Here is a 10908-nt window from a genome sequence, read left to right on the forward strand (position 1 = left end):
GGGTCCACTCGGTGTGGCGTGAGTCTTGTAGCCACAGAAATTCAGCGGGAAATATAATGGAACGAACCTGGAATCCATCTCTGTTCTGCCAGGGAGGTTTATTTGGGGTAAGGAAAAAGGGTTGCAGGGGAGGAGAAGGGGGCAGAAAGGCAGAGGAGGTTCAGGGTCTGCCAGCGCAGAGATGAAGACCCCTCTCTGACGCAGACACTGGATTATAAAGGGAAAGGAAGGGGAGGGACTGTCTCCCCTAGAGCCAGTCCCGGGGAGTCTGAAGGGAGAACTGGCAGGGGGAACACATTCAGGTACAGCAGAATGCATATTTCAAAATGAACCAATAGCATACAGAGCAGGGGAACAAAGGAAGCACATGGAATCCTAAAAAACCACATGGCCACACAACTCCCCTGCCAAGTCAGGATCACCTAGAGCAGGTGACATAGGTGGGTTTTAAATGTCTCCAGAGAGGGAGACTCCGTGATCTGAGAAGCCTGCTCCAGTGCTCTGTCACCTTCAGTGTGAAAAAGTTCTTCCTCAGGTTGAGGTAAAACTTCTTGTGTTTCAGTTACAGCCAGTGCTCCTTGTCCTGTCACTGGGCAGCACTGAAAAGAGGCTGGCACCATCTTCTTGGCACCCTTGTTTGAGATATATATGTGCATTAACAAGGTCCACTCTCAGGCTTCTCTTCTCCAGACTGAGCAGGCCCAGCTCCCTCAGTCTCTCCTCATAAGAGAAGTACTCCATTTCCTTTATGAGGAGACCCCTCATCCTCTTTGTGGTCTCTGCTGGACCCTCTCCAGTAGCTCCTTGTCTTTCCTGCCCTGAGGAGCCCAGAACTGGACACAGTATTCCAGATGTGGCCTCACCAGGGCTGAGTAGAGGGGGAGGATTAGCTGCTCAGCCTGCTGGCCACTCTTCCTGATGCACCCCAGGATACCATTGGCCCTCCTGGCCACAAGGGCACTGCTGACTCATGGTCAACTTGTCATCCACCAGGAATCCCAGGTCCTTCTCCACAGAGCTGCTCTCTGGTAGGTCATCCCCCAACCTCTGCTGGTACTTGGGGTTATTCCTCCCCAGGTGCAGGACCCTGCACTTGCCTTCTCTGGATCTCATCATGGGTCTCTCCACCCACTTCTCCAGCCTATCAAGGTCCTACTGAATGTCAGCACAGAGTTTAGGCATATCAGCCACTCCCCCCAGTTTTGTTTTGTTGGGTTTTTTTTTTTATTTTTGTTGTTTTGAATTGTTTTTTAGTATTTGGTGGTCTATTTTTTTTTCATTCTGTATGGGTATAATGAAGTGGGTTTTTCTTAAACATATCTTTGGAAACAGAAAGATCTTGGCAGAAATATTTTAAAAATAGAACAAAACCAAAACACAGCTTAAGACAGGTACCAGGAATGGAAAGTTCAGCATAAAATCACAATATTATGATGTTTTGAGCAGCAGGAAAGAGAGTCATAGGAAGTGGAAAGTGTCAAGCAGCTCTTGTAATAGATGCCAATGCCTGTGTCTTCAATGTTTAAATGACTGCATGCAGGATTGAAGGCAGTGCCTCAAAGTGCACCTGAAAGATGATGTAGAGGCTCAAAAAAGAAACATCAAGCAAATGTCAAAAAGGGTCTGTTCTTACTTGCAGCTAGATGACTCAGTTGAATAAGTTTATCTTTTTCCCCACAGTCATCAGACACTGACTGGGCTTTGGAAGATGGAGCAGAACACGGAGGTTGATGGTGTAGCTGGGTTCAGTGCTGGCATGGCTGCTGGAGTAGCCTGGCTCTGATCTGGCTTCTCACAAGCAAAGAAATTCAACCCTTATTTCTCACCTGCACAAGCAAACAAGCAGGAATGTCTTGCTTCCCTCTGTTCCTGGGCTAACCCCTGGGACAAAGAGCCCAAACCAAATGCTGTAGGCAGTGCATTACACAGTGCACTGAAGTGGTACAAAGAAGTGATGTTAAGAACAGCAGTGTGAGGTGTCTGAAAGGGAGATTTTGCTCTGTGCTCCCCATTCCTGCTGGGCTTCCCAGGGCTGACAGTTCCTTGGGGCTCTGGAAGCTGTTTCTGCAGCTGTAAATGTTGTCCTAGGCACAGAGTATTAGCAAGACATTGAAAATATTTTGAGGTTTGGTTCTGAAAATTAGTTTTGAATCTCCTCCCATTCAGAAGAAGCTTTATAAGTTGAATGAGAAATCTTTTAAAGCTTCAGTATTTTAGCTTGTCAAATTACTGAAGAGGATCCAAGCTCATTTTTTATTTTTACTCTTCAAAAAATGTTGTCTATCTATAAGGCCTCTTTTTGGTCTGATGTTTTGAAGAATTTTGAAAATAGATATAACGTAAAACAGTATTAAAATACTGACAAAAACTTTATTATTTTTCAGGGACCATATGTGTTTTCTTTTACATTATCCTTCTCTTAAATTGACAGCATGGAATGAAATTTTGATCTCCATTTTATTAGAGAAGAAAAGATTTATCCTTTTCTATTTTTTTTTCATTTTCATCTTGGATGAAGTAACTTCAAAAGGATCCAGTAGTTCTATTCTTTAAATTGAAAGGAACTAATAAGAAGAAATCTCATAAAAATGTGAGGCAAGAGAAATTCCATCAAACAGTTACTGTTTTCAAACTGTCAAAATTAGGAATTCAACAAAAAAGAAGAAAAATATATTTTTGCATATTTTTCAGTTCTGAAAAAAATAGAGGATAAATTTACTGGTTAGAAGCTTCTTATCAAAGTTTTGGGTTTTTTTTCTCCCCAGTGACTACTGGTGCTACGATGGAGCATTCTAAACTGAAGCCCTCAGTGGAAGTCCAGTTGTAAACATTGCTAAAATAAGACTATGAATGTTCCAGAATCAACATAAGTTTTTAATAATTGGTAATTCCAAAATAGCTATTTTTAAGAACATATTATTAAGAGCTGTTTTGCTTCTAAAAGAATTCTGTGTAAATTCTGAAATTAAAGGTTATCTGAAATAAAAAACTTGGTAAAAAGCTTAACCAAGGAGACAAAGTTACATGTCCACAATATCTCTGTTTTTATTTGATTCTATAAAAGACTAGTACAATATTTGTTCAAATAAATGAGACTCTTTCGATTCTAATATAGTTTCATTAATGTCCTCTGATTTTGATTTCTGTGAGGAGAAAACCTGTAGTTAAACTGTGGCTAGCACAGGTCTTTCTCGTGAGAACATTCCGCTGTGTTTTATAAACAAAGATAAAGTTTGGATGTTGTTGTTACAGTGTCTCGAGATTTGGACAGTTCAGGCCTGGCCAATCAGGCTTAGGGGGAGGTTTCTGGCTGACCAATCTGGGTGACCTCTGAAAAGTCTATATATATGTTGGATTCAAATAAAAAAGGGTCTTTTTTCTATTCTACGCTGAGAATCCGGGTTTTCCTTCTCTGCTAGCGGCTCAACAGCGACATTAAACCTATTAATTCTGTTGAATTTTTCTCTTTTTATATTGTGAGAGACTTAATCCCATATTATTAAATATGTATTTTCCCCCTTTTGCTTTCTTTTTAGGGACATATTATCTACCCTGTTCTTTTGCTTTCTGTAGTCAGTGCTGATCTATTGCAAAGTACAAATTAATTATTTTCATGTGAGCAACCATTTCTTTGCCTTTTCACTTCAGTTATGTAACTGTCATTTTTGGGTGGTTTCTTTAACTACCTTGAAACTTCTCATTGTTAAGAAGACATGAAATTCACAGTGGGTTTTTGCGTTCACCTGGGACAATCATGGTAAGTAGTGAAGGAGCCCATCAGGCCATTTCATAAAGCACTTCCCAGAAAGCCTTCTGCTTTGAATTTTCTGTGGAAAAATTGAAGTATTCAGCATGGCAAACTAACTGACTTTCTATTCATCCTGTTCGCCCTCCTGAAACCCCTCAGCAGGGAATTATATTACTGGAAGATGTGCTGACCTATTGCATTGCCTGTTACTGGCCCTACCACTACTGCTCCACGTACTCTGGATCACAAGTTAAAGTGTCAGGGATGTTCCTGAGACAGTCTCTCCCCAGGTACCTGTGTGTCTGCTGGCTGAGAAAGCAAACTCCATCTCAGTGCCTTTGGATTAGAAAGTCAGCTTGAAATGTAATTGGTCAGGTGGACAACATCTGTGCAGATGTTCAATGAAGGATGATGAAACTTTTGAACACTTTTAAACTTCATTTGGTAAGAAACATCAATTAATAGCAATTAATATATCAAAGGCTCACAAAGAGCAGTATCACAAAAGCTGTGGAGATGAAAAAAGATAGCTACTGGTGACTTTTGAATATCATGTTGACAAAACAGGACTTTTCTCTGCAGCAAGTTCTCCAATGTTTTATCATGATTGCACTTTTTATTTTGGCTAGGAAATGACTTCTCAGTCCAATAAATATGCTTTATTAAGGTAATTTTCACAAAATCTAGTTTTAAACAATACTTTTCTGGATTTCATTTTGCAGCTTCCTGTGGTATCTTGAGCAATTCTTATCTTCTCTTTGCTTTTACACTGGTTTTTCATTTGTCAACTATTACAAATTTATTTAAGCACACTCTGCCTGTTTTATGACTTAATTTTCCCTCATACATCCCCTTTATTGATGAGAGGATGAACCTTCATATTATTATTTTTTGGGTGGTCATAAAATTACTTATGAATTGGCAAAAAATAAGAAGAATACAACTGAGAAAAAAATACAATAGAGAAAAAAACCTTACCATAGAAAATGCCTTCTAGAGTGACAAGATTTATGAAGTCTGTGTGTTGCTTTTTGAAAATCAGGGTCCAAATTTAAAAGCCAAGATTACTAGTTGCTTTTAAAACAGTTACTAGTTGCTTTTAAAAATGTAATCTGCTATAATCAGTGGACCTGTAAATGATAGAGCAGTGTTGCTGTTGCTTAAGGTGTTACGGGTTATAAATTGGGGCTCGTGCTAAGAGAAAAGAGCTAGTACTGCAAATATCTATTTTATATTATTATTTTGCCAGATTCATGCACTTTAGCTCTTCCATTTAATCTTTCCCATCTGTGCATCTTTTTTGTCTTAAGGAAAAGAAAGAGCAAATTGATATCTTAATTCATTCCTTTCGCTCCATTCACTACACTGATTTTGAGAGATATTCAAAAGAAAAAAAAAAGAAGAAAGACAGAAGAGCAAGACAAAAAATAAATGTTGTTGCCTGAATTACAAAGCAGCGTGGCCTTGAGAGCATGAACTTTGCTTGAGCTATAATGGGTGCAATAGTGTATAAAATTTAAACTTTTCTTGTGGATGAATGTCAACAGCGGTTTGCTCTTTTCACAAATGATCAAGTAAGTACAATGCTGAATATACAGAAAACCTTTAAAAAGTACCTTTTCTCCCCCCAGAACATCTATCAAGCACATCCACAGTGATGACAGTTTTCCACTTGCCCTTATTTGTACAGTGTTGTTATGCTTAGAGAAGACCTGTCTGACCGAGTTCACTCAGTTGCATCTATGTTGCAAGGAGTTAGGTCATCAAGACTCTCTTTGGGAAGCTATTTTTTTTAGATTTTCCAGCTGACTTATCCTTCAAAAACTCAGTGCTGCAAATTAGAACAAACTGAGGAAACAAAAATATCACTTAGGAAATTTCAATTTTGAAGGGCCAACTTGTAAAAAACCGTGCCAGACTATATTGGCTTTGATGAATCTTCTGATCAAACAAGGTTTTAGGTCTTTTTTCTGTTGGGCCTCTGCCCTTCCCCGTTGGACAGTCAGTCTTTGCCTACAGGTGTGGGACCTCAACAGCCACAGACACATAAGATAGCCTGTTTGTGCTGCCTTTTTGGCTTTGAGGTGCACGAGGTTGGCAGGACCATCCTGTGGGAACAAGATGCTGAGAGCCAGGGAAGCAAAGGAAAAAGGGATGAAGGGGGAAAGGGGATTTGTAAATTTTCAGGTGCTTTCCCATAAAGGTGTGAGCCAAAAACTCTGGGCACTTCATCCATCTCATGAGGGAATTGCAGCACTGCAACTGAGGCTGCCTCTAGTGGGATATTGTTGGCTTTGTCAAAGCTGGATTGAAGTAATATCCAGATAACCAACATTTCCAGTCAGTGAAGTCAGCTCCACATCTCCCAGAGCTGCGGGGCTTGGGAATGTAAGCCAGAAAGGCTTGTATCCTGCTCTCTTGGGAACTCATCTTCTGTCTAAATTTGAGATTACTGTTTCCAGTAACAAAGAAAGAGATAGAGGCCTATTCAACTAGACTTTTTTTTTTTTAAGCGAACAAAAAGGCATTTTGAGAGTTTCCCTCTTTGACTGCTTCTTTTGTATGTGAATTCTTCACTCCCTCTGTGGACCAGAACACGTGATTTCCAGGCTGTTGGGTCACAGTGCCCAGGGAGCAAAGGCAGAAGGGGCAGAGGCCACACAGTGAGACCAGACATGAGAGCACTAGGATGGCAGAAGGATGTGGGCTGGTACTTTATTGGCTAGATTTGAAATACCTGCTGTTATCCTTCTCACTTCCCACAGCTTTTCAAGGACGAGATAACATATTTTCTCAAAGTTGCTTGCTTTGAGATATATATATATTCTTCCGGTATATATATTCATGAGAGCAAGTTTCTACCCTTAACAAAAGCAGGCTACAAAATAATGCAAGATGATGGAACTGAAAGTTTTACACAGAATCATACCAGAGTAAAATTCTAGGGCACATTTGTGTTTGCTACAGTATTGATTCTGTGTTTCTTTTCCAGTAGGAGCAGGAACCTCCCTTTTCTTCATGCATTTTGATCTGTGGCCTGGAAAATTTTTATATATGTGTGTGTGTATATATATATGTATGTGTGTGTGTGTGTGTGTGTGTGTATATAAAACTTATTTTTTAAAACTAAGAGCGAATAATTACATTATTAGCAGTGACATTAGAATTCCAATCAGTTCGAAATTAGAGTTTAATTTACTATATGTTTCATGATTCTGAACAATTCTTTTTTTTCTTTTGAAAGAAAGAATACCCATTGTGGGAAAAATAGGTATTTGGTACCAAATTTCTCTATCCCACACTCTTATGATTTTTGCAATAGAGAAAGGCATAGCCAGACACTTTAAAAGTCTGAGGACTATTCCACAAACAGCTATCTAGAAAGGTATTCATGGTGGTTAAGAGATTTGAAACAATTCAACTCTCACCATTTCAAAAGGATAAAGATCAATCAGCACTAAGTGCACACTAAATGCATTTTAAAAGTTTGTTTGGTTAGAAGAATACATCTGGATCTAATTATTGCTGTGATGTAGGGAGGCTTGATCTCCCTCAGTGGAAAGAGGCTGAACTTTCCATTTTTTCTAAAATCAGATAGGGAATGAAACTTGAAGCTTCATGTCTTAATGCTAAAACTGGAAACACTTAGACCATTCGGATGGGTGTCTGGATGGCAAGTTACATCTTTCTGTGATAGAAACAGAAGATATGAAAGATGATCTTGTTGATCAAACTTTTCTTTATTCATTGCAGATAAAGGACTCCCAGGAAAGCAAAGAACTCTGCTTTCCTTGTGGTGCTTATTCTTCCTTGATGACTGTACAAGACACATAGGTAATGTCCCTCGCACATGCTGTGTTTATTGCTAATGTTAAAACATCTACAGTTGAGGGAAAGTGGTGACAGAAGATAGAATGATGTTAGAAAGATAAACTGCTAATTTGAACAGCTGTTTTGTAACTAACTAAATGTGAGTTAAAACCTAGATTTCTTCAAGTAGAAGTTCATAGAGGAAAACTTTGGACCTTTTCAGTAGATAATCTCTTTATTTAAGACTTTCACCCCAAACACAGCTGTGACTATTTTACCAAAAGAATATAAAGGCTGAAAAGATGAACACTATTGTAGAACAAAACTATATTGCTATAGTGAAAGAAATTTAAAATCTTTATTCACATATGTTGGGAATCTCAATATTTTAGTGGAAAATGTAGAATAAAATTGAAAATATGATCTCCATTTTTATCCTAGACCCACAAAACAAAGACTGATAAGATGGCAACCAAAGAAATGTGAAGACACTGACCATGATAAAAGACTTGTGATATGCATTGAAGTGAGTGGTAACACAGACTAGATTGAGGCAATTCTTCTTCTGCAGCAAGCAGGAGGAGAGAGATGACTGAAGCCCCTGGCTGAGCAGAGGAAAGTTCTGCAGAGTCCAACAGAGCCAGGGGGGAGTGGGGGACAGGGCACTGGGGAGAAGGAAGCAGAGACAGTTCCACTAAGGAACAGAGCCAGCACAACAAGCACCAGGATTCCCTGTCAATACCAGGTAAGGTGTCACCAAACCTTGCTTCACCAACCTGTGAAGCATTTCACCATCACTGCTCGTTTACAGCAAATGCACAGTAAATTTGATGTGTCCTGAAACTGGGTCAGCAATAAAGACACGACTTTAATAAGTGGCAACAGAGCATGTGTCTCTCTGCTTTGATGTCTCATTTTTTTGGTTGCCAGGACAGCTATCTGCCCTGCTGTACAGAATCTCTGTCCAGGTCCTTTAAAAAAAAAAAAAATTGTGCTGGGATCAAAAGAGCCCTTCATGTGCATGGCCAGCACTTGCATGTGCAAAGCAAGGAGAACCTGCAGCTTTCAAGACACGAGAAAAATGTTTTCAGAAGAAAAAAGTGGTGATATCTAAACACTACAAAGGACTGATGCTCCAAGTATCTATGTAAGTGAAAAGAAACTGTGATAAAAAATTCAGCCAACTGCTTTGTAGAGCATTTCAAGCCCCATGAAGCAGACTGAGGCTCCCCCAACCCCCAGAAGGGTCAGAAAGCTAGAAAGTCTTTCAGACATACCCATTCATATGTTACTTTGAAAAAGGTAAGCTGTATCCAGGAAATTCATCCATGTGTGAGTTATTCAACTCTGTAGGATTGCTGCTGCACTGAAAAAAGCAAGGTCTCTGGCTTTGTTGATCAGATCCACCTATGAAAAGCATAGTATAGGTGCAGACACAGTGTTTTTATCAGTGTTGCAGTGACTTGCCAGAGAAAACTTGTAGGAGGCAAAACCCAGCAGCTTTAAGCTAAAAACCTGTCATGTTTCCAACAAATCTTACTCTTGAGAAATGTCTTCCCAGGAAAAAAAAAAAAGAAAAAAAGAAAAGAAATTTCATTAGACTTCAGGATTTTTATTCCAATAGCTGTTTTTCAGCTCCTCAAAGAGTCCTGCAAGACAGATGAGACTGAAAGCCTGCTCTGGTTGGCGAAGCCCCCGAGAGCACACTGTCAGCCCAATTAGGCTGTGTGAGAAATTTCAAAGCTTGGGCAGTGGATGAAATTAAGTGACAAAAAACCTGAAGTGACTTGTCCCATACAAAGCTCTGTGGATAGAAGGAATGATGTTCACTGACCCAGACAGGGAAAAATAGATGTGAAAAATGAGATCTCAAGGGTGGCCCTTAATGACGTTCTGTGTTGGGGAAGTTAGGTGCACAGGTAGATGGGAAACGTGAAAATTTAATTTCAGTGGGTAAATGAGTCTGGAATTAACTTCTGTGACCTCTCAGCTTCTTCTGTAATTGCAAAAAAGGGCCAATACTGAAGAAAAAGGTAATTAATTACCTGCTATCACATTAAACAGTTCAGATTATTAACCTGCTACCAGATTAAACAGTTCCATACAAACACATAGTTGACTTATTGGAAATTTAGCGATGTAATAACTTGCATAGTGACTTATCCACTTTACATGCAGAATGTAAATAATAGATTATAGTTTGGATTTGGCATACTGCTATGAATTCTTTCTTTGATTTCTACTGCTATGAATACATAAAGAAAAGACTCTAGACACAGCTCATGGTAGATGTCCCTCTTGGGACTACCTCATTAATAATTCTTCTTCTTGATACATCTGAAAATATTTTGTAGATTTTTTATAAATTTTTCATATGTAAATAAATATTAAATTGAGGTCACTTATTCTTAGCTGATTACATAATTGTCTTGCATCAGATCTATAAAGTGCATATTTTCATTGGAAAACTGTACCTGTAAAATAAATTGTTTTTCTCCAAAGGTACAGAACATCTTCGAAAAGGTCACAGTGTCATTACTGACAGGAGAGTTCATCAGTGCCTTTCAACCACTGGCAGGAAACAATGTCCTTTTCTCAGGTACAGCTCACTCAGAGATGGATTTTTTTGAGGGAGGGCTACTCTTGTGTTCTCTGCTGTTCAATGAAGTAGTTTGACCAGCTGCAGGCTGCTCTGCACATGTGGGCATGACTACCCTGCTGAAGGATGCCTGAGAGTGCAGAGCACTCAGTGCCCCAAACCAAGCAGCAGCAGCTGGGGTTGGTTGGCCCAGGATGCTTGGACTGGGGGCCACTTGGCCTCTGGACCTTCCAGGGTCTCCAAGAGGCTGCACTGCTCTCTGCTTTCCTGCCCAAGCTCCTTTGGGAAGCAGCTGCTGAAATTAAAAAAAACCAACCAAACAAAAACCAACTGAAAGTTAATCACCAGAAGGGGTTTGATAAAGCTGTTTTCACTTTTCTAAGTAATACGTGTCAACAAGCAGCCTCTTGTTGGACTGAGGCAAGAGGGCATGAGCAGGGCTGAGATAACTTCCTGTGCTGCACACCTAGGAAGACACAGCTCAGCTAAGGCAAGTCCTCAAGTTAACATTCTGAAATACTGCTTGAAGAGTTCCTTGCATCTTCTCTCACTCTTCTTTCTTAGCTGCCTGATGCTGTTGGATTTAATTTTTCTGACCACAGTTTTGAGACTGACACAGTGATACCATAGCTCTTGGAATAAAATGCTTTTTCCTTCCTTTCAGTGAATTTCAGCATTTCCGTAGTCAGCTCATAATGTCTCTTATATTGATCAACTCAGTTCTCTATTTTTGTTACCCACTCATCCACAA

General features: G+C 39.6%; 1 long non-coding RNA gene across 1 annotated transcript; it reads left to right on the forward strand.

Moving 5' to 3' along the window:
- Window positions 1-397: 397 nt before the first annotated feature.
- On the forward strand, window positions 398-10648 carry LOC146439427 (uncharacterized). Its single transcript, XR_014851248.1, has 6 exons — window positions 398-440; window positions 7502-7582; window positions 8000-8303; window positions 8489-8705; window positions 10061-10157; window positions 10561-10648. It is a non-coding gene; the product is annotated as an uncharacterized LOC146439427 (long non-coding RNA).
- Window positions 10649-10908: the final 260 nt, after the last annotated feature.

The sequence above is a fragment of the Lichenostomus cassidix genome, chromosome 3 (assembly GCF_008360975.1).
Source record: "Lichenostomus cassidix isolate B80296 chromosome 3, HeHo_3.0, whole genome shotgun sequence".
Classification (NCBI taxonomy): Eukaryota; Metazoa; Chordata; class Aves; order Passeriformes; family Meliphagidae; genus Lichenostomus; species Lichenostomus cassidix.